Source organism: Macaca thibetana, chromosome 1, assembly GCF_024542745.1.
Source record: "Macaca thibetana thibetana isolate TM-01 chromosome 1, ASM2454274v1, whole genome shotgun sequence".
In the NCBI taxonomy this organism is placed as follows: Eukaryota; Metazoa; Chordata; class Mammalia; order Primates; family Cercopithecidae; genus Macaca; species Macaca thibetana.
Window position 1 is genome coordinate 17743304 of NC_065578.1, and position 21330 is coordinate 17764633.

Genomic DNA, 21330 nt, shown 5'->3' on the forward strand with positions numbered 1-21330 from the left:
GTCAAGGGGAAGAGCTAGGATTTAATGACCGGATTCCTTCCTGGGCTCCAAGCATTTTCACATCTCGCTTCTCTTTGCTCCGTGACAAGTTGGGCAGGCCTTTCTAAATGCCCCATGCTTCCGTTTCTCCAAATCTAAATCTGGAAGATTTGCTCCAGGTCATTGGCAGACCAAGTGGAAGTGGAGCTGAAGGGACGGACCTAGCCTGTGGGCTCCCTGCTTGGACCCTGGGCCCTGCAACCCCTCAGCTGCTAGGCTCCCCTCTTGGGTCCGGTGGGTTGGCAAACGGTTTCTGAAGCCTGTTCTCCCCAGTCCCGGAGGTATCAGGGACCCCGGGGCCACCCAGCTTAGCCGTGCCTGCTTCCCTCTGCACTGAAGGAGCCACTGCGCCCATCCTGGAACTCACACTATCTCCCTAAGGATGTCGGCTCCACAGGGATTGGCTGCCTGGCAGATGCAGTCGCTCCTGATTGGACAGTGGCATCTGCAGCTCCAGAAGGTGGACTCCGGGCCAGTTGGCTCTGCCTGTGTGTCTTGCATCCTGAAATGCAAAGCAGGGGCTGTGGGGAAACCTCACCAACCCCTCCTCCCCTGGGAGGTGGCAAAGGTGGTGGGATGTGCTGCTGGGCCCCTGGGGAGGAAAGACACAGAGGCTGTGTTGGTGGCCCGCAGTTCCTTGTAAGGTGGTCAGCAAACGGTGTACACTTTCCGCCTGTGGCTGCAGGTTGGAGAGCTGGCGGCTAGCACAGACACAGCTTGACCTCAGGTCAACACTTCTCGGAGTCCAGAGGGGTGGGGAGTGGGACAGGTGGCCTCCCAGGGACGCCTCCCTGAGTGGCCAGCGGTGCCGCTTGCCCCTGCACCGGTAGCTGCCCTGAGCACCCCCACTGGACACAGCGGGGATTGCACCCTCCGGAGAAGGCTGCCCTTGTTCCGCATGGGAGCCCCATCCCCAGCGCCCTGGGCCGTGCTACCTGCAGTAAAGCAGACCACCAGCCCCGGCTGCCTCTCCAGTGCTCTCTCTCCTCCCGCCTTCAGCAGGCTGGGTCGCAGAGGCATCCACCCACTCATTCATTCACTCAACAAATACCTGTTCCGTGTCTACTAGGTGCCAGGCACAGCTGGGAACCAGCAGACAAATCTCCCTGCTTTCCCGGAGCCGGCATCTTGGTGGGCAGACAGCACAAGCCAGGCGAGTAGGTGGAGGAGAAGGCATGTGAGCAGGTGACAGGCGCTGGGGAGAAACAGCCCAGGGGCGGGAACAGGGAGTGTGGGGGAGACAGGGATTGCGATGTAAGGGAGGTGTCCAGGGAAGACCTCCCCCAGATGGTGACCTTGGCATAAAGAGGCAAACATGGGAGGGGGCTCAGGCAGACCATGGTGGTCAGAAGTTGAATTCGGGCAGGCGGAGGGGAGTGCATGAAGCCCTGAGGTGGGAGTGACTCTGTTTGCTGGGTTCACAGACCCCCAGGGAGACAGTGTGGCAGGGGCCAGTGTGTGAGGGGATCAGCCGGGGGCTGTGGCTAGAAAGGTTGTGGACCCACTGTTAAGATCGGACTTTGGCTCTGAGTGGAATGGAAGCCGTAGGAAGGTTTGGAGCAAAGCAATGACATAATGGAACTTATGTTCTGCGAGGATCACCCTGGCCACGTAGAGTCTGCCGGCAGGGGTCGAGGTGGGCACAGGGAACGCTGTGAGGAGCAGCACAAGAGCCTGGGCCCGGGAGGAGACAGGGACAGGCATGGAGCCCCTGGCCCAGTAATGGACTGGATGTGGGAGGCGGGACGTGGGAGGAAGGGAGGAGTCTGGGTGACTCCCAGGAGTGGGACTGACACCTGTGAGGGTGGGGGGCCACTCTGGGAAGAGGTGGGCCGGGGGTGAGGGCAGTCGGAAGCTCAGTGTCTGACCCGGGAATCTGAGGCACACGTTCCCCACCCTTGTAGCGGAGCCCCACAGGCAGGAAATAAACAGCTCTGGGGTTCAGGGGAGAGGTAGAGGGGGTGGGGTCTGCAGCATAGCGACGGGGTTCAGAGCCACGAGATGGGCAGAAATCTGAGGGGTGTGGTGGGGAGGGAAAAGAAGAGGTTCAAGGCCTGAGCAAGGGCAGCCACTGGAGGACAGAGATGAGCAGGAAGAGCCCAGGAGACTGAAAAGGAGTGGCTGGAGGGACGGGAGGGGGCGTGGAGTCCTGGGAGATGGGGAAACCGCAGGCAGAGCCTCTGTCTCCCTGATAAAACGGGCACCGCTGGACCTAGCAACAAAAAGGTGACCGCGACCTTGGCAAGTGCAGCTCCCAAGGAGTGGTGAGGGCAGAGGCTCATTGGAGTCGGTTTATGAGCCGGAAGAAGGAGACGAATCGCAGACAACTCAAAGAAAAATTTGAGGAATTTTCTTGTGAATGGAAGGTGAGAAACAGGGGAGAAGAAAGTGGGTCAAAGAAATTGTGCTTTTTAGGCCGAGTGAGGTGGCTCACACCTGTAATCCCAGCATTTAGGGGGGCCGAGGCGGGCGGGTCACTTGAGGTCGGGAGTTCAAGACCAGCCTGGCCACATGGTAAAACCCTGTCTCTACTAAAAATACAAAAATTAGCCAGGTGTGGTGGTACACTTCTGTAATCTCAGGACTCAGGAGGCTGAGGCATGAGAATCACTTGAAGCCAGGAGGCGGAGGTTGCAGTGAGCCGAGATTGAGCCACTGTACTCCAGCCTAGGCGACACAGTGAGACTGTCTCACACAAAAAAGCAACTGTGCTTTTTGTTTTATTTGGAGATGAGAGAAATAATAACTCATTGGGTGCAGCTGGCAGTGCCTCCTGAAGAAGGAGGAATGGGCTTGGGATGCCCTTGAGTGGGCGTGGGGCTGGGAGCGGCCACGTGGCCACGGACACTGTGGGGCCGGTTCACTGGGTAGCCACAGGAAGGAAGGTGCCTTTGAACATAGATCGTGTCCCTGTGTGGGGAAGGTGACTTTTGGTTGCTTGTGTTTTCTCAGGGATCTGGGAAGCAGCAGTGGCAGCTGAGGGTGAGGTGGAAGGGAGGAGTGGCCAGGTGTCCCCTGAACCTGGGAGAGAGGATGGCGTAGAGCAGGTGCCCAGACTCTTTCTGTAAAGGACCAGATAGTAAATAATTTAGGCTTTGCCAGCCAGCCAGTCTCTGTTGCAGCTCCTCAGCCCTGGCCTTGGAGCTCAGAAGCAGCCTGAGAGGATTTGTAAACAAACGGGCATGGAGGTGTTCCAACAAAACTTGATTTACAAAAATAGGCAGCAGGCTGGCTCTGGCCGGCTTAGACTCCTGGCCCTCGACCTCGCCTCCAGATCAGGGGTCTTCAAAGCATGGTCCCTGGGATTCCAGCATCAGCGTTATCTCGGACTTGTGAGAAATGCAGATTCTTGGACCCCACCCCAAGTTCATGGAACCAGTGACTGAGTCACTGCAGTGTTTCCAACCCGAGTTGAGTTTGTGATTCTGGAATTCTGGAAGTTAGCTCAGCAGCTAGACCCAAGAGAGTGAGGTGTGGGTGGGCTACACGCCCTGTTAAAGGCACAGGCATCCCAGCCCCCAGCCCCTTCTTCAAGCCTGTGTGAGGACATCCTGCCTGCCATGGGCCATGTTTGCTTATGCAGCCTCCATGGGGGGCTCCCTGGGGACGGGCTGTGGTGATGACTCTGCTCTCAGCAGAACCCTCCACTCTGCAGGCCTGGTTTCCTGTCCACGTCCCTCAGCTACTCAGGTGAACCTGGGGGCAGGAGCTCCGTTTCTTGTAGGGGCAGCCTCCCACAGCAGGAGGGCTCAGCCAGGGTTCAGTGAATGAAGAAACGCACTGTCCTCTGATCGAAAGCACAGCATCTTTACTAGTTTAACGACAGTTTTTTGGTGACTTTAATGAGATGATTTGATTTCCTGCCTCTGAGTCATCTAAGAGCAAAATGCATGAGCTGCTAATGGGCTGAAAGAGAGGCTGCCCTTGAGGATGCTCCAGCCCCCCAGTGCTGCAGGGATTCGATCACCCCAAAGCCAGGTAACCAGCCTCGGCCTCCCAAAGCTCTGGGATTATAGGCGTGATCCACCGTGCCTGGACTGAATGAGGGTCTTTAAGAAAAAAACTCCAGGGGATGGTCACCAACCCGTGCCGCCTCCTCTGAGGTTAGCATGGTGCTGGATCTTCTCTGCATCTTCTGTCCTTGTTTTTGTTTTCATTTTGGGTTTCCTCCGTCACCCAGCAGGCCGGAGTGCAGTGGCACGATCATGGCTCACTGCAGCCTCGACCTCCCAGGCTCAACCAAGTCCAGCTAATTTTTTTTTTTTTTTTTAATTTTTTTGTAGAGACTGGGTCTCTACAAAAAAAGTCTCTATGTTGCCCAGGCTGGTCTCGAATTCCTGTGCCCAAGTGATCCTCCTGCCTCGGCCTCCCGAAGTGCTGGTATTCCAGGCTGGTCCCCTTTTGCCAGCAGGTCTGCTCATGTGCTCACATCGCTCACTCAGGGGAGACCTCCGTTATTAGGGGGACCTAGACCTACTCTGCCTGGACCCCAAGGAGGGAGGTTGTTTGGGAATCTCCCCCTTACTTTGCTTTTCTTCCAGGAAGCCGGCTTCCTGGTGACGGAAGGTCACCAGGAAAAAGAAGAGTGAGAAAAAAAGCCAATCCGCCACTTGGCTGTCAGGTTTCCTACCAATTTCATGGGTTGGTGTGGATGGGGTGGGGCTGCGTTTTGAGCCCAGACCATCACTTTGCCCATGGGTGCAGGACCACGTGACCTCGAGCAATGTTCAGGAGTTGTCTGTGTACAATTACTGCAGCTTCTTGAACAAAGTTATTCCCAGGTGTATTATTCTTATAGATGCTAATATAAATGAAATCATTGTGTCAATTTTCTTCTCGGATTGTTCATTGCTAACACAATGGATTGTTTGCTGAATGTTTGCTAAATTCACTTATTAACTCTGTGGGGGGGTGGTGTGTGTGTGTGTGTGTGTGTGTGTGTGGTGTCTGTGAGCATGTATGTGTGTTTGCCTTTGTAATTATTATTTGGGATTTTCTATCCATAGGATCACACCATCTGCAAATTGAGATCGTTTTGTTTTCTGTTCAAAAATATTTTATCTCATGTTTATATTTGAAAGATCATTTGACCAGGTGTAGAATTGTAGGCGACAGTTCTTTAAGTGCTTTATTGCAAACTTCTTGTTTGTCAAGTTTCCTATGAGAAATCTTATGCCATCCTTCTAGGCAGTGCTCTGTATGGAACATGTTCTTTCACCTTTGATTACTTTTAGGATTTCCTTTTGATCACTGGTTTTGATGGATTTGATTCAGGTGTTCCTTGGTGAACTTTTCTTCATGTTTCTTGTTCTTAGAATATTTGTATTTCTGTAATATTGGAAGTTTATGCTTTCCATGGAGCTTCTAAATCTTCCATCCAATGTTTTAAATATCTTTGTCTCTCTTCTCCACTACACGCCCTTCAGGGATTCCATTTAGCCTCTAGAGGGTGTTTAAAGTTTTTATACTGATGGTCTTTTTATGTTTTCAAGTCATTTGTGACTGTGTGTTTCATTTATGTTAGTTTCAACTTCTATTCCTTCTAGTTCAATAATCTTCCCTTCTGCAATGTTTAATCCAGTGCCTTCCTCCATTTCAGACTGTAAATCATAGTTTTTATCTAGAGAATTTGATATTTAAAAAATCTTCAACCTCTCCACTTAATTAAAATAAAATTATACTGTTTTTAATGTCTTTTTCTTCTTCTATTTCAACATGTGTCTCACTTTCAACTAGATCATTAGATTCTTCATTATGTGTCATGTTTTCCTGCTTCTTTGGCTGCTTGATATTCTTTTATTTTTATTTCTTTATTTTTTGGGGGATGGAGTTTTGCTCTCGTGCCCAGGCTGGAGTGCAATTGTGTGATCTCAGCTCATTGCAACCTCCGCCTCCCAGGTACACAAGCGATTCTCCTGTCTCAGCCTCCCCAGTAGCTCACATTACAGGCATGCGCTGCCATGCCCGGCTAATTTGTTTTGGATTTAGTAGAGACGGGGTTTCACCATGCTAGTCAGGCTGGTCGTGAACCCCTAACCTCAGGCGATCCACCCGGCTGCTTGATATTGTAAGATTTGATGCTGGAGCTTCGCTGTCAATGCTCAAAAGTGCCCAAAGACACCACTCGACCCCACTGTCTGTGCACACCCAAGCTTTTGCAACAGGAGAGGTGGAGAGAGCAGAGATGAGTGTGCTGCAACATGCTGGTAGAGGGCACCCCAGTTGTGCTTGGGGCTTTCCTATGCCTCATACAACAATGGGCCTTCCTTAATATTTCCCTTAAGAACCACCCGACTTCATGCCCTGTCTCTCTGTCCAAACACCAGGACAGTCCTCTCACCAGTCTCAACCAGCCAATGGATTGACAAACCTCCAGATATGATTCAGTGGAGAAGGCGCTCCCTTGTCAACAAATTTTGTAGAAACAACTGGACATGCATATCCCCAAAGGAAAAAAATTCACCTGAACCTCAATACTCACTCAAAAACTAACTCAAAATGGATTATGTAACTAAATATAAACTATAATACTAGAAAAGCATAGCAGAAGTAGGAGGATAGGAGAGAGCAAGTCCACCTAGGATGATGACCGCTGAATTTCTCAACGGACACTTCAAAGCCCTAGGGGTTAGAGAGTCAAAACTCCCACCTGTAACCCTGGCCCTAAACACCTGGGCTAGGGAACACTGTGGCCCTCAGGAGATTGTCTTCAGCTGGGTCTGAGAGCCACACAACTGCAGAGGGAGCAGGAGACACTATGCAAATCGAGGCCAGAACAGCAGGGCGCGCCTGTTCATGACAGAACACAGGTAAAACTACCCTCAGAAAGAGCGTGTGGAGAAACAGATCATGCCTGAGACCTGGTGGATTAGAGCACTGGCTACTGGGGAATTGAAAGGAAGGGGCTTCACCGTGCAGAGGACCAGAGGTGCCAATCTTGGAAACGCAGAATTGCTGGGAGATGGGGAGGCAGGAACAGAGGAAGCATCCTCTGGAGACTCGTGGTGAAGAGAACACAGGAACGAAGTAACTGGCAGAAATCAGAGGTCCTGGTAGAACAAAATTGAATCCCACAATGAGAACATACACCGTGTATGTCCCCCAGGGAAGACAGTATCTCCTAAAAACTCAGGAAAAATCATTTTGGGCGAGTACCTTATATCCGGTCATGCGATCCATGCAAGACCATGAGAAAAGATTATTAAACATGCTAAGCTCAGCGAGACCTGATTCCCTCAGGAGGACTCTGTTAAGGATGAGTACCACTCAGCAAGTGATGACTGTGACATTCACTTTTGAATAGCTCATGAGCATTAATATATTTAATTGTGGATCTAACCAAAAACCAAGGTGGGGCCAAGATGACAATCACAGAATGTCACTGGTGTATGTTTAGGTTCAAATACTATTATGAGAAGTGGCAGGCCGGGGCGCGGTGGCTCACACCTGTAATCCCAGCACTTTGGGTGGCTGAGGCGGGCTGATTACAAGGTCAGGAGATCGAGACCATCCTGGCTAACACGGTGAAACCCTGTCTCTACTAAAAAATACAAAGAAAAAAAAAAAGAGAAGTGGCAGGTAAGGGAGGTAGAAAAAAGATAACGCATATGTAATTTGCTGTCTTATGGAAATCTTTGAGGTTGAAAGTCATAATTTAAAACATATAAAACAAATTTTTGAAGTGTGTCTAGTTCAAAGGGGGGAAAACTATCAAAAACATTTTTAGTGCAATATTAAACAGGAGCTATGCAACCCTTCCTAAATGCCAAAGGCACACACAGACACACACAGACACACACACACACACACACTCACACACTCACAAAGAATAAAATAATTAGAATCAAGAAATGTAGTAAATATATTCTGCTACATATGATAAACATAGTCTACAATGTGGAAGAGATTAGAAAATAAACAGGGAAATGAAAATTTTTTTATTAATTTGTATCAGAACCCACCAAAACCAATCAGCATAATAAAAGATTCTAACACTGAATGTAAAAAACAATCCAACAGTCCAGAGCGATAGGCAAACGTTTTTAATTGTATAGGGTAAAATAACTTTGGACAAAAATTAAAACTCAGGCAGAGAATGGTTTTTTTTCCAACAGCAGACACTAGCCAAAACAGAGGCAGAGTAAAAATTGAGACAGAAAATTTCCAGTGTAGCGATATGGGTATAATAATAGACACAGGCAGGGATGATTAATAAACGATAAAGTGTTTAGAGGATGATGATTGGAATACATGACGTTTATACTTTTAAAAACCACTTCCCCAAATACTTCATTATAAGTAAGGTGTCTCTAAAAGCAACAGATCTCCTAGACCCCTCCTTAACCAAGTAACCAGTCCTGATATCATGATAATGGTGATGGACAAACTAGACCTTCTATGCCCGCAGATAGACAGGCTGAGGTTGGAAAGTCACAGTATTGACTCTGCAGTGTTCCTGGCAAAACGTTTAGGCTGAATTGAATCATGAAGACATTTTCAGACAACTTCAGAATGTAGATCATTGAGCCAGACAGCTGACCTGTCCTCTACAAACGAGTCCATGTCACCACAATCAATGACAACAACAAAAAGATGAGGAAATATTTGGGGTTCAAAATAAAGAAATGTAGCTACAGTCCCTTTTTACTTTCTTTGAACCCAAAATATCTCTTCTCCTTTTTGTTGTGAGATTCGTGGTGACATGGACTGTGTGAAGGAGACAGGCCAGTCGTCCTGCTCAGTGTTCTACATTCTGCAGTTGTCCGGTGATTACCTCCTATGAAACTCAGGCTAAGCGTTTTCTGCAAGAACATGGCATTGTTCATATTCTGCACCGGCAGAGTCCCGGATGACATGCTGTCTCCTGCCAGCGGCTCCTGGCTCCTGTTCTTTACAGGATGGAATTGAGAGGAGCAGGGCTAAGGGCTCTCCACGCTGTTTGTCCATCTAGCTGTGGTCTTCCTAAGTATTGATAGCAATTGGAGGCTGAAGGACTGTGGCTTCTCTAACCAAAGGAGCCTAGTGGGTTAACAATTGTCAAGAGCGGTCAGTGGTTCTGAAATACAATCCTCAGCCAAGGATCCCTCCTGTGTTACAGATGGATCAGCTAAAACAAACCAACACTGAAGATACAAAGAATGGGGGGAGGTTCATTGAAACCAGGGTAACACCTTTGGATGACTTAAACACAAAGATGACACTGACCTTGAGCAGGCATAGAAGCTCAGAGACATGCGCGTAAAATGAAATCTCTGAGGAACTTTGTAGCTACCCAGAGATACCTGGTTCAAATCAGAATATCTCACAGATCACTTCCAGCATGTGCTGCAGAGTTATGTGAACGTGTCACACCTAACTTGGGTCCAGTGTCTTCAGACTGAGCACAGGTTGCCACTGCATGGTCTGAGAATGGAATAGAGTTCTGCCCACTTTCCTATCCTATATCTGGGATTCCAAACGGAACTACAGTTTCATTCAAACCTACATGTGCCTGTAAGTCCTGCCTGCGGCAATGACATCTCTCAGCTTAGGAAGGGCTACTTAGTATGGGAATAGGACTCCCATCTGGAAACCCAGGTGGAACCTTATCATCGTCAAAGTAACAAACCCATTGTCCACGTCAAGGGGCCAAGCTGACATGCTGTTCCTCAAGTGAGTAAAAGCCACTTGTGTAGTGCTGGAATGAGTCAGGTAGTAGAAAGTAACTTGAAGGAGTCCAATAACATCCATTCAGTGAGTCCTGCAAGACTTCAGGCTCTCCTGCTTCCATCAGCACCCCGTTGAGCCTGGAAAAGGAGATGAAACTAAAGAAGCAGCCAGGGGAAATCAGACACCGCAGAGCCCCAACTAGATTTCAGGGGTCACATAGGGAAGTGGTTAAAAAAGGAAAAGGATAGATCTTTTTAACGGGTAAACCATTGTTGCCTTTATGTTGGGATAGAACAGGGCCAGGTAGAAAACAATGAAAGAGAAAGACACAGAGAGAGAGAGAGAGAGAGAGAGAGAGAAAGAGAGAAAGCGAGCTGAGTGAATTGGCCAGGTGACACACTGATAAGGGAGTAAAAGGACACTCTGAGTTAGTGCCTGGATGACACACAGCAAACAGTGATTATGAAGAGTGAGCTCAATAGTTTTCCATAAAATGTGATTGAAATTCAATGCAGTCGCCATGAGAGTACAGCTTTTGAGGTATGGTCAACCTATGGTACATTAGTCAATGATAAGGGGAGGAAGAAATGGAAACCTAAACCTCTACTGCAATGAAAAGCAACGGCATTGTCAGTAGGAGTAATTCAGCTTTCGTTGAAAACATGAAACCAAACACACTGCTTTCCCCTGGATCTGTCGTCTCCAGGTATTAAGAAAGAATTAAGCGTCCACAATTGCTGAAAGTTACCTGGGGCATGGTGGGTTTTGATCTTCTTCCCCTTCTTGGTACTTTTCAATTTCTGCAATAAATTCAGACACATGAAGCTGATTCTCCTACACACATAACAATCCACTGTCTAATCCTTACACAGGGACCTAAGGCTCCTCAGCATAAGAATAAGACACTGTGGGAGATATATTTCAGAAGGCCTGAAGGCTGGTCATGATAGAGATTCCTTGGTTTTTGTCCCAGAAACTAAGGGTAAAATGTCCCTTTTCTGGTAGATCGTTATCCCAATATCATTTGTCCCAAGTTTGTGCAAATGGTTATGCCATATTTTTCCAATCAATTTAAAGCAAATGCCCTCAAGTGATTTCTAGGAGAAAAACTGCAATATTCAGCCCTGTCTCATCAAATCCTCAGATTGTTCATGGTTGTGAGGATTTTAGACACTGAAATTAGAGTGAGAAAGGAAATCTGGAAACCCTTGAGTCAAAATCATAGTTCTCTGAATTTGTCACATCTGCCCAGGTCCAATGTCTTGAGAGTAGAATCAGAGCGCCACAGGCATGGCCTGAGACTAGGGAGAGAGCCATGCTCACTGACCCATCCCATGTCTGGGCTTCCAGGTGGAACTAGAGTTTCATTGAACCTACATGTGCCTATAGGTCCTCACTGCAGCAGTGACATCTCTCAGCTCAGTAACGGCCACTTGGAACAGGATATGATCTCTATACGGAACACTCAGTGGATCCTTATCAGCTTCAGAGAAAGGTACTCACCATCCACGCCAAGAGAAAAGCCAACGTGTTGTTCCTCCAATGAGTAAAGGGAACTTCCCTGGGGATGGCATGAATCGGGAAGCTCAAGATAACTGTAAGGAGTCGAATAACATCTATCCAGTGAGTCCTGCAAGACTTCAGGCTCTACTACCCCCAGCAGCTCTCTGCTGAGCCTGGAAAAGCAGAAAAAGTAAAGAATAAGTCAGGAGACATCAGACACAACAGAGCCCCAACTAGATTTCATGGGTAGCACAAGGAAGTGGTCAAGAAAGAAAAATGATAGATCCATGAATGAGGTAACAAATTATTGCCTTCATGTTGGGACAGAACAGGGCCAAATGGAAAAGGATGAAAGAGAAAGATAGACAGAGAACAGAGGCAGAGAGAGAGGGACAGAGAGAGACAGAGAGCGCTTGGTGAGTTGTCCAGGTGACACACTGATGAGGGAGTAACAGGACACTCTGAGTTAGTGCCCTCAGGACACACAGCATACAGTGATCATGAAAAGGCTGTGATCAATAATTTTCCATCAAATGTGCTCAAGTTTCCATGTAGTCACCATGAGAATAGAGCTTTTGAGATATGGTCCACCTACAGTAGGTTAGTAAATGATAAGGGGAGGAAGAAATGGGAACCTAAATATGTAATGCAATGAAAACCAACAGCAATGTTAGTAGGAATAATTCAGGCTTGGTTGAAAAGATGTAATCAATAATGTCGGCCCGCTCTGTTTTCCCCGAACCAGGAGTCTCCAGGTGTCAACACAGAATTAGCTGCTGTCAATTGCTCAGAGTTACCTGGGGCATGGTGGGCCTTGGTCTTCTTCCTCTTCTTCCTTTGTAATTCCTGCAATAAAATCAGACAGGGACTGGCAAAATAAGCCAATTCACCTACACCCAGAACAGTCCACTGTCTAATCCCCACACAGGGATCACAGGCTCCTCAGCATGAGAACAGGATAATGTGAGAGATACACTGCAGGAGGCCTCAAAGCCGGTCATGATACAGATTCTTTGATTTACATCTCAGAACCAAGGGTCAAATGTCCCTATTCTGGTAGACAGTTATCCCAAAATCATTTATCCCAAGTTTGTGCAAATAGTTATGCCTTATTGTTCCCATCAATTCAAAGAAAATGCCCCAGATGATTTCTAGGAGGAAAACTGCTGTATTCAGCCCTGTCTCATCAAATTCCCAACTCGTTCATGGTCGCAAGACACTGAAATTAGAATAAAGGAGGAAATCTACAAACGTTGAGTCCGAATCATAGTTCTGTGAATTTTTTACATCTGCCTCGGTCCAATGTGCTGAGAGTGGGTTCAGGTTGCCACAGGCATGACTGGAGACTAGGAATACAGCCATGCTCACTGACCCATTTCATATCTGGGCTTCCAACTGAAACTACAGTTGCATTACAACCTATATGTGTCCATTGGTCCTGCCAGCAGCAATGACATCTCTCGGGTCAGGAAGGGCCAGTTGGAACAGGAATATCACCCTATCGGGAAGACCAGCTGGAGCCTTATCACCTTCATAGTAAGGAACTCACTGTCCATGTCAAGAGCCAAGCCAAAGTGCTCTTCTTCCAACGAGTACAAGGCATTTCTGTAGGGCTGGCATAAGTCAGGCAGTTCAAGATACCCGCAAGGGGTTGAATAAAATCTATCCAGTGAGTCCTGCAAGGCTTCAGGCTCTTTCTCATCCAGCAGTTCCCTGTTGAGCCTGGAAAAGTAGGGAAAAGTAAAGAATAAGCCAGGGGGAATCAGAAACCACACAGCCCCAGCTAGATTTCATAGGTAACATAAGGAAGTGTTTGGAAAGAAAAAGGACAGCTCTATTAATGAGGTAACAGATTATTGCCTTAATGTTGGCACAATCAGGGCCAGGTAGAAAAGGATGAAAGAGAAAGAAACACACACACACACACACACACCACACACACACACACACAAGAGACAGACAGATATAGACAGAGAGAGAGCTCAGTGAATCGGCCAGGTGACACACTGATGAGGCAGTCAAAGGACACTTTGTATTTGTGCCCTCAGGACGAACAATGAACAGTGATCATGAAAACAGTGGGCTCAATAATTTTGCATAAAATGTGCTCAAGTTTCCCTGCAGTCACCATGAGAATACAGCTTTTGAGGCATGGTTCAACCTTCAGTAGGTTAGTAAATGATAAGGGGGGAAGAAATGGAAACCTAAATATTTTACTGTAATGAAAACCAAAAGCAATATTAGTAGGCATAATTCAGACTTGTCTGATAAGGCAAAATCACTCTTTTCAGCATGTACTGTTTTCCCTGCACTTGGCGTCTCTAGGTGTCAACAGCAAATGAACTGTCCACAATTTCTCAGACTCACCTGGGACCTGTGGCCTCTTGGTCCTCCTTTTTCACTTCATCACACCAATGTCCTGCAAATAAATTCAGATGGGGCCTCTTACATGAAGCAGTTCTTCCTTGCACACAGAAACATTCCTCTGTCCAATCCTAACACAGGGACATCAGTCTTCTCAGTGTGGGAACAGAAGACTTTGAGAGAAACATAACCAGAGGCATGAGGTCAAGTCTTGAGAGAACTGACTTGGTTCCTTTCATGAGCCTTGGGCAAAATTCCCCTGTTTTGGAATGTTATCTTCCCAATGTGATCTGTCCTAGGTTTGTGTACACAAATGAGCAATGACTTTCCCAATAGATTCTAGGCAAATACTTCTAACACCTCGTAGGAGAGAGACTGCAATATTCAGGTTTCTCACATCAAATACCCAGGATTTGATAGTTTATGAGATTGTGGACACTGAGATTTCATGTAGGGGTGTAATATTCCAGCTCTTGTTACAACGAGACTTGGTTCGACACAGAAGCATCAGCTATTATATGGCTTTTGTGGGTGAAAAGTCAGTCATTTATCTAGAAAACATACCAGCAAGACGATGGACAGATGAGCTAAAACAAGCCAACTGAGAAGACACAGAAAATGGGGATAAATTCAGTGAAACCTGGGTCACATCTCCGATTCAGAGGTAGACAAGGGTGACACTGGCCTCGGACAGGTAAAGAACCGCACAGACATGCTTTGGGAACAAAACTCATGAGGAATTTTGTAGCTGGCAAGACACATTTAATTCACATGAACTGATCTGACAGACAACACCTGGGCATGTGCTGCATGGCTTGGTGTGAGTTTGCCACACCTGCCTTGAGTTCAATGTCCTGACAGTCAGTCTAGGGTGGCACTAGCATGGCCTGAGACTAGGAAGATATTACAGCTCACTGAACCACGCCATGCCTGTACTTCAGACTCGACTCTAGAGTGATTGAAATCTACATTGATATATAGGTTAAACCCACAGTGATGGCAACTCTCAGCCCAACCAGGGACGGAAAGCCCCAAGATTACGGGGTCTACTTGGGACATGAACTGGAGCTTTATCACCTTCACAATGGAGTACTCACTGCCCACGTCAAGAGCCAAGTCCACTTGTTGTTCCTCTAATGAGTGACAGGTGCTGCTGTAAGACTGGTATGAGGCAGACACGTCAGGAGGAATTGAGGAAGTCGAATAACCTTCATCCCAGGATTCCTGGAGAGCTTCCTCCTCTTCAGACTCCTGCAGATTCCTGATGACACAGGCAGGACAGGGATGACAGAAGATTAACCGACAGAGATTAGACAGCAAAACCTCCCACATGATCTGATGGGAGGCAGAATGGAGTGGTCACAGAAACCAAAGCCAGTTTTCCTTCCAACAGAAATAAAAGTATCCTTCTAAATGCAGGCAGAGGGTGACTGCCCTGGGGAATGACAAAAAATGGGCAGCACGTGCTCAGTACACTTGCCACAGATGAGCCAATGTAGGGCACCCTGACTCTCCCTGTAAACTACCCTCATGACTTGCAGCACAGACACTAACACAAGATTTCAACTACTTTGCATAAATTGCGTTGAATTTTCCATGCAGCATTCAAGTGAACAGAGCTCTTGCGGCAGTGCAGACACAGATCTTGTGTGCTAAGGGCCCCATTTTCCCAATATTTTTGATATAATATGTTTATTTATTCAGTTTCTTTTCTTGCACAAATACTGGAAAACATACTAACAAAAAATAAGCAGAAAGCACATGTACATTCTCTCCCTGGATTTAAACGCAGGGAGAGAACAGGCGACACCAAGAAATCCCTGTTTGAGGGTCTGGAGTGGACCTCCAGCAAACTCCACCAGACCTGCAGCTGAGGGACCTCACTGTTAACAAGAAAACTAACAAACAGAAAGGAATAGCATCCACTTCAACAAAAGGGACATCCACTCCAAAACCCCATCTATAGGTCACCAGCATCAAAGACCAAAGGGAGAGAAAACCACAAAGAGGTGGAGAAACTGGAGCAGAAAAGCTGAAACTTTTAAAAACCACAGCGCCCCTTCTCCTACCAAGGATCAGAGATCCTTGCCAGCAACGGAACAAAAAAGGCAGAGAATGACTTTGACGAGATGACTGAAGTAGGCTTCAGAAAGTTGGTAATAACAAACTTCTCCGAGTTAAAGGAGGATGTGCGAAAAACATCGCAAGGAAGCTAGAAACCTTGAAAAAAGATTAGATGAATGGCTAACTACAATAAACAGTGTAGAGAAGACCTTAAATGACCTGATGGAGCTGAAAACCATGGCATGAGAACTACATGACACATGCACAAGCTTCAGTAGCTGATTCGATCAAGTGGAAGAAAGGGTATCAGTGATTGAAGATCAAATTAACCAAATGAAGTGAGAAGAAAAGTTTAGAGAAAAAAGAGTAAAAAGAAACAAACAAAGCAGCCAAGAAATATGGGACTATGTGAAAAGAACAAATCTACATTTGATCGGTGTACCTGAAAGTGATGGGGAGAATGGAACCAAGCTGGGAAAACACTCTTCAGGATATTACCTGGGAGAACTTCCCCAACCTAGCAAGGCAGGCCAACATTCAAATTCAGGAAATACAGAGAACACCATAAAGATACTCCTCCAGAAGAGTAACCCCAAGAAACATAATTGTCAGATTTACCAAGGTGGAAATGTAGGAAAAAATGGTAAGGGCAGCCAGAGAGAAAGGTCGGGTTACCCACAAAGGGGAGCCCATCAGATTAACAGCACATCTGTCTGCACAAACTCTACAAGCCAGAAGACAGTGGGGGCCAATATTTAACATTCTTAAAGAAAAGAATTTTCAACCCGGAATCTCATATCCACCCAACCTAAGCTTCATAAGTGAAAGAGAAATCAAATCCTTCACACACAATCAAATGCTGAGAGATTTTGTCACCACCATCCTACCTTACAAGAGCTCCTGGAAGGAAGCACTAAACACGGAAAGGAATAACCAGTACCAAGCCACTGCAAAAACATGTCAAATTGTAAAGACCATCGATGCTAGGAAGAAACTGCATCAACTAACAGGCAAAATAACCAGCTAACATCTTAATGACAGGATCAAATTCACACATGACAATATTCACCTTCAATGTCAATGGGCTAAATGCCCCAATTAAAAAAGACACAGACTGGAAAATTGGATAAACAGTCAAGACCCATCAGTGTGCTGTGTTCAGGAGATGCATCTCACGTGCAGAGACACACATAGGCCTCAAAATGAAGGGATGGAGGAACACCTACCAAGCAAATGGAAAGCAAAAAAAGCAGGGGTTGCAATCCTAAGTCTCTGACAAAACAGACTTTTAAACCATCAAAGATCCAAAGAGACAAAGAAGACCATTATATAATGGTAAAAAGGGATCGATTAGACAAGAAGAGCTAACTATCCTAAAGATATATGCACCCAATACAGGAGCACCTAGATTCATAAAGCAACTCCTGAGAGACCTAAAAAGACACTTAGACTCCCAGACAACAATAATGGACACTTTAACACCCCACTGTCAATATTACAACAGATCAATGAGACAGAATGCTAACAGGGATATCCAGAACGCAAACTCAGCTCTGCACCAAGCAGACCTAACAGACATCTACAGAACTCTCCACCCAAAATCAATGGAATATACATTCTTCTCAGCATCGCATCACACTTATCCAAAATTGACCACATAGTTGGAAGTCAAGCACTCCTCAGCAAATATAAAACAACAGAAATCACAACAAACTGTCTCTCAGAACACAGTGCAATCAAATTAGAGCTCAGATTAAGAAAACCCACTCAAAACTGAACAACTGCATGAAACTGAACAGCCTGCTCCTGAATGACTACTGGGGTAAATAATGAAATGAAGGCAGACATAAAGATGTTCTTTGAAACCATTGAGAACAATGACACAACATACCAGAATCTCTGGACACATTTAAAGCAGTATGGAGACGGAAATTTCTAGCACTAAATGCCCACAAGAGAAAGGAAAGATCTAAAATCAACACCCTAAAATCACAATTAAAACAACTAGAGAAGCAAGAGCAAACAAATTCAAAAGCTAGCACAAGCAAGAAATAACTAACATCAGAGCAGAACTGAAGGAGACAGACACAAAAAAAATCCTTCAAAAAAATCAATGGCCCAGGCATGGTGCTCGAGCCTGGAATCCCAGCACTTTGGGAGGCCGAGACGGGCAGATCATGAGAGTCAGGAGATCGAGACCATCCTGGCTAACACGTGAAACCCGGTCTCTACTAAAAAATATAAAGAACTAGCTGGGAGAGGTGGCGGGCGCCTGTAGTTCCAGCTACTCGAGGAGGCAGGAGAATGGTTGTAAAATCCCTGATAGAGGGTAAATGGAGAATGGTGTAAATTCTCTGAGCCAGGAGGCAGAGCTTGCAGTGAGCTGAGATCCGGCCACTGCAACTCCACCTGGGTGACAGAGCGAGACTCCGTCTCAAAAAAAAAAAAAAAAAAAAAACAAAAAAAAAACCAACACACTCAATGAATCCAGGAGCTGGTTTTTTGAAAAGATTAACAAGATATCCTGCTTTGGCTAGTTCACGCCTGGCTCAACTGATTGCAATACTTATCTTGAGAGGACTATGAAATTAAAACCAATACAAGTGCCACAAATAATGCACAACATTGTTAATAAGGACAATTTGTAGCTGAGTTGAATGAAAGAAATCGTTCTATTCATCGCTTCCCTCGTTTTCCCTAAATCTCTACAATCTCCAGGTGTCACTACTGAATTCACAGCTCACAATTCCACACAGCATTACCTGGGAGACACTGGCCCTTTTTTTTCCTCTTCTTCACATGATCACTTTCATTTTCTGTAAATACATTCAGAGAAGCAGGTCCACATTAAGCAATTCCCACACTTCACATATGACCAAATCACTGTCCAGTCATAGCACAAGGACCCAACTATTCTCAGGGCAAGAACATGGGTTTCTGACATGAAAGATTCTAGGGTGGTCTAGATTTAAGTCTGGTGAGAAGTAGATGACCCTGCTTTCCAGTCCCACAGGCCAAAACTTTCCCTCTGTGGGGGGTAAGACTATAATGCCATATTCCCTGCCTGCGTCTATGCAAAGAAAATATAAATTTTCCCCCCAAAATCTCCAAAATTTAGTCGAACAATTTTCTAGGAGTGTTGCTGCAATACTGGATTTAATCTCATCAGGTACCATGGACATAAATGTTTCAAGGCATTCTGTACTTTGAAACCCAACTGATAGACGCATTCTAACAACTCTTGCTTTAAAAAAGAATCTGTGATTCAGGAGGCCAAGGCAGGTGAATCATTTGAGGTCATGAGTTTCAAGATGAACCTGGCCAATATGGGGAAACCCCATCTCTACTAAAAATACAAAAATTAGCCAGATGTGGTTGTGTGTACCTGTGGTACCACTACTCAAGATGCTGAGGCAGGAGAATCACTTGAATCTGGGAGGCGGAGGTTGCATCAAGCCAAGATGGTGCCACTGCACTCCACCCTGGGTGAGCAAGACTCTAATCATCCAAAAAAAAAAACCACCACCGCCACCAACAACAACAATCTATGATGCTACAAAGAAACATTGGATCAGCTATTGCATTGATGGGGTGGAGAACCAGGGTCCAGACCCTTGCTTTATGGAACTCGTATCAGCAAACTAAACAAGAAAAGTTTGCTACCGTCCACATTTCAATGGACTCGGGGCAGCTAACCAAGCTGACTTAAAAGAGATCAAGATTAAAGCTGAGAGTAGTGAAGCCTGGGGAGCAATATATCCAAATACAAAGGCAAGGCTGCCAGTCTCCTTCAAAAGGCATAGAAACTCCATGGACATTGTTCAGGGACACATGACTTAATCACAGGTGACAAGAGATACTGAATCGAAGCTAGGAAGCCTCACAGTTACCTACCCATGCACCTCCTGAACTCAGGTGACTATGAGATTGTCACACGTGCCTGGGGTCCAGTAACTTCACACTGGGGGACCGGGAGACAAAGGCATGACATGAGCTGAGAAAGGACAGAAAACCTCCCACTGATATCTTGTGTTAGAATCCCATCGCAGATTTTTTATGTAAACCAATTTGTGTGTATAGAGTCTGTCCTTCGGGTTATACTTCCTCAGCACAGAAAGAGGAATGAGACACAAGAAAATAGAGGCTACCTGGGATAATGGATACAGCATCCTCCATTCATCATGAGAAGATGAGTCAATGAGATGTGAGTTGACTTGGTCTCCTCAAATGTGATTTTGGTGTTTGCTGTGAGGCTGGTTTGGACTCCACAAGGACCGTGCTATTTGAATAAGCGATGGAATATTCCTCCAGTGAGTCCGCAGGTTCTTCCTTCTCTTCAGCCCTTCTGCACCTCCCTGATGAGCCAGGTGGGAGAGAGATGTCAGAAGATTAAACACAGAGGGATCGGACCCCAGGGAGCCCTAGCTGGTTTGACAGAAGGCATTAAGACAGTGGTCACAGAAAGCAAACAGGAGGTTCCCTTTAGGAGGGAATAGGCAATCCTCTTCTCCTCTGCAACAGAGCATGGCTGCCATTGGCAGACAGAAGAGGAAGAGACCAACCGGTGTTCATTTCACTGGAGAGACAGGAGCTGAGAAAGATGAAGACTCAGCTATCCCTGTTCGGTACAGATATGACACTCACCACACACAGAGAAACACAACAGCTGCCACACCCGGTGTCTAAGCTGGGGTTGAATTTTCTCATACTGTGGCCAAAGGAAATGCAGGCTTTTTGGCCCATCCTAGATGCCAGACAGGGTGTGCCTCCTACATCTTTTTCCTATGTTAAAACCCCATTACTTTGCTCCTGATTATTTAGTGTTACCTGGGGGCACGTGATTCCTGTACTTTTTCAGTTTCCTCAACGTTCACATCTTCATCCTCATCTTCACAGTTTTCTGTAAATACAGAAGTGATCGTTCAGATTAGTTCCCACTTCACATTCTGCAGCAACAGTCAGCCAAAATGTGCACACTGACATGGACATCTAGGCATGGGTCACCGTTCAGTTGAAAGCTCTCATGTTTTATCTTTAACAAAATGCCCTGGCATGGTTTCCTGAATCCATCAGGCAATGCATTTTCTGATCTGGGAGGGCCACCATCAAGATGTGGCCAAAATATTGAAAAGACCCATTATCCCCATATCACTGGGCATCCGTGTGCAGCCTCTCTCGGGACTCTTGTGGCAGCAGTCTCCATAAACCCCACCACAAATCTGATTCTCTATCACCAGGCACAGGCTTGGTGTCCTGTCACAGTTTTCACATTTCAAACACCTAATTCGTACTCTCTTAAGAGAGGACAAACTGGCCCCACAGGTCCGTCTATGTAATCAGGAGACTTCACAGGCCTTCCATGTGTCTTCTGCTGTGTTATTCAGGGACATGCTTTCCATGGGGAGTGCTCCAGGTCTGAAGCACTTTCCCTACAACCAAAAATGCCCCCCCACATCAAGTGCCTTCTGCCAACACCACATGGCAATGGGGTTTTATCTCATTTTCAAAAAGCAGTCCGAAACAGTTCCCACATTTAGATGCATTCAGAGCCCTTGCAAGAGATAATATGTCCGGCCTTTTCTGATGGAGAGAGAGAAACGCAAGAAAGATAAATCAATCACGCCTCACCGACAGTTACCAAGAAACATTGCAAAGAGACAGCCTGGGAACCTTCATTCTAAGTCCACAGCTCTTTTCACTCTAACAAAAACC

The 21330-nt window shown here is 46.3% G+C and overlaps 1 pseudogene across 1 annotated transcript in view; it reads right to left on the reverse strand.

Moving 5' to 3' along the window:
- Window positions 1–8690: 8690 nt before the first annotated feature.
- LOC126932136 (neuroblastoma breakpoint family member 3-like) overlaps window positions 8691–21330 on the reverse strand; it is a 16230-nt pseudogene continuing 3590 nt past the window's right edge. The window contains exons 2-11 of the transcript XR_007718162.1: window positions 20446–20518; window positions 19767–19969; window positions 18381–18434; window positions 14652–14815; window positions 13558–13609; window positions 12740–12912; window positions 11988–12036; window positions 11191–11363; window positions 10436–10487; window positions 8691–9824 (exon numbers count right to left, since the gene is read on the reverse strand). The product of XR_007718162.1 is annotated as a neuroblastoma breakpoint family member 3-like (transcript). The remainder of the gene's footprint in view (window positions 9825–10435; window positions 10488–11190; window positions 11364–11987; window positions 12037–12739; window positions 12913–13557; window positions 13610–14651; window positions 14816–18380; window positions 18435–19766; window positions 19970–20445; window positions 20519–21330) is intronic.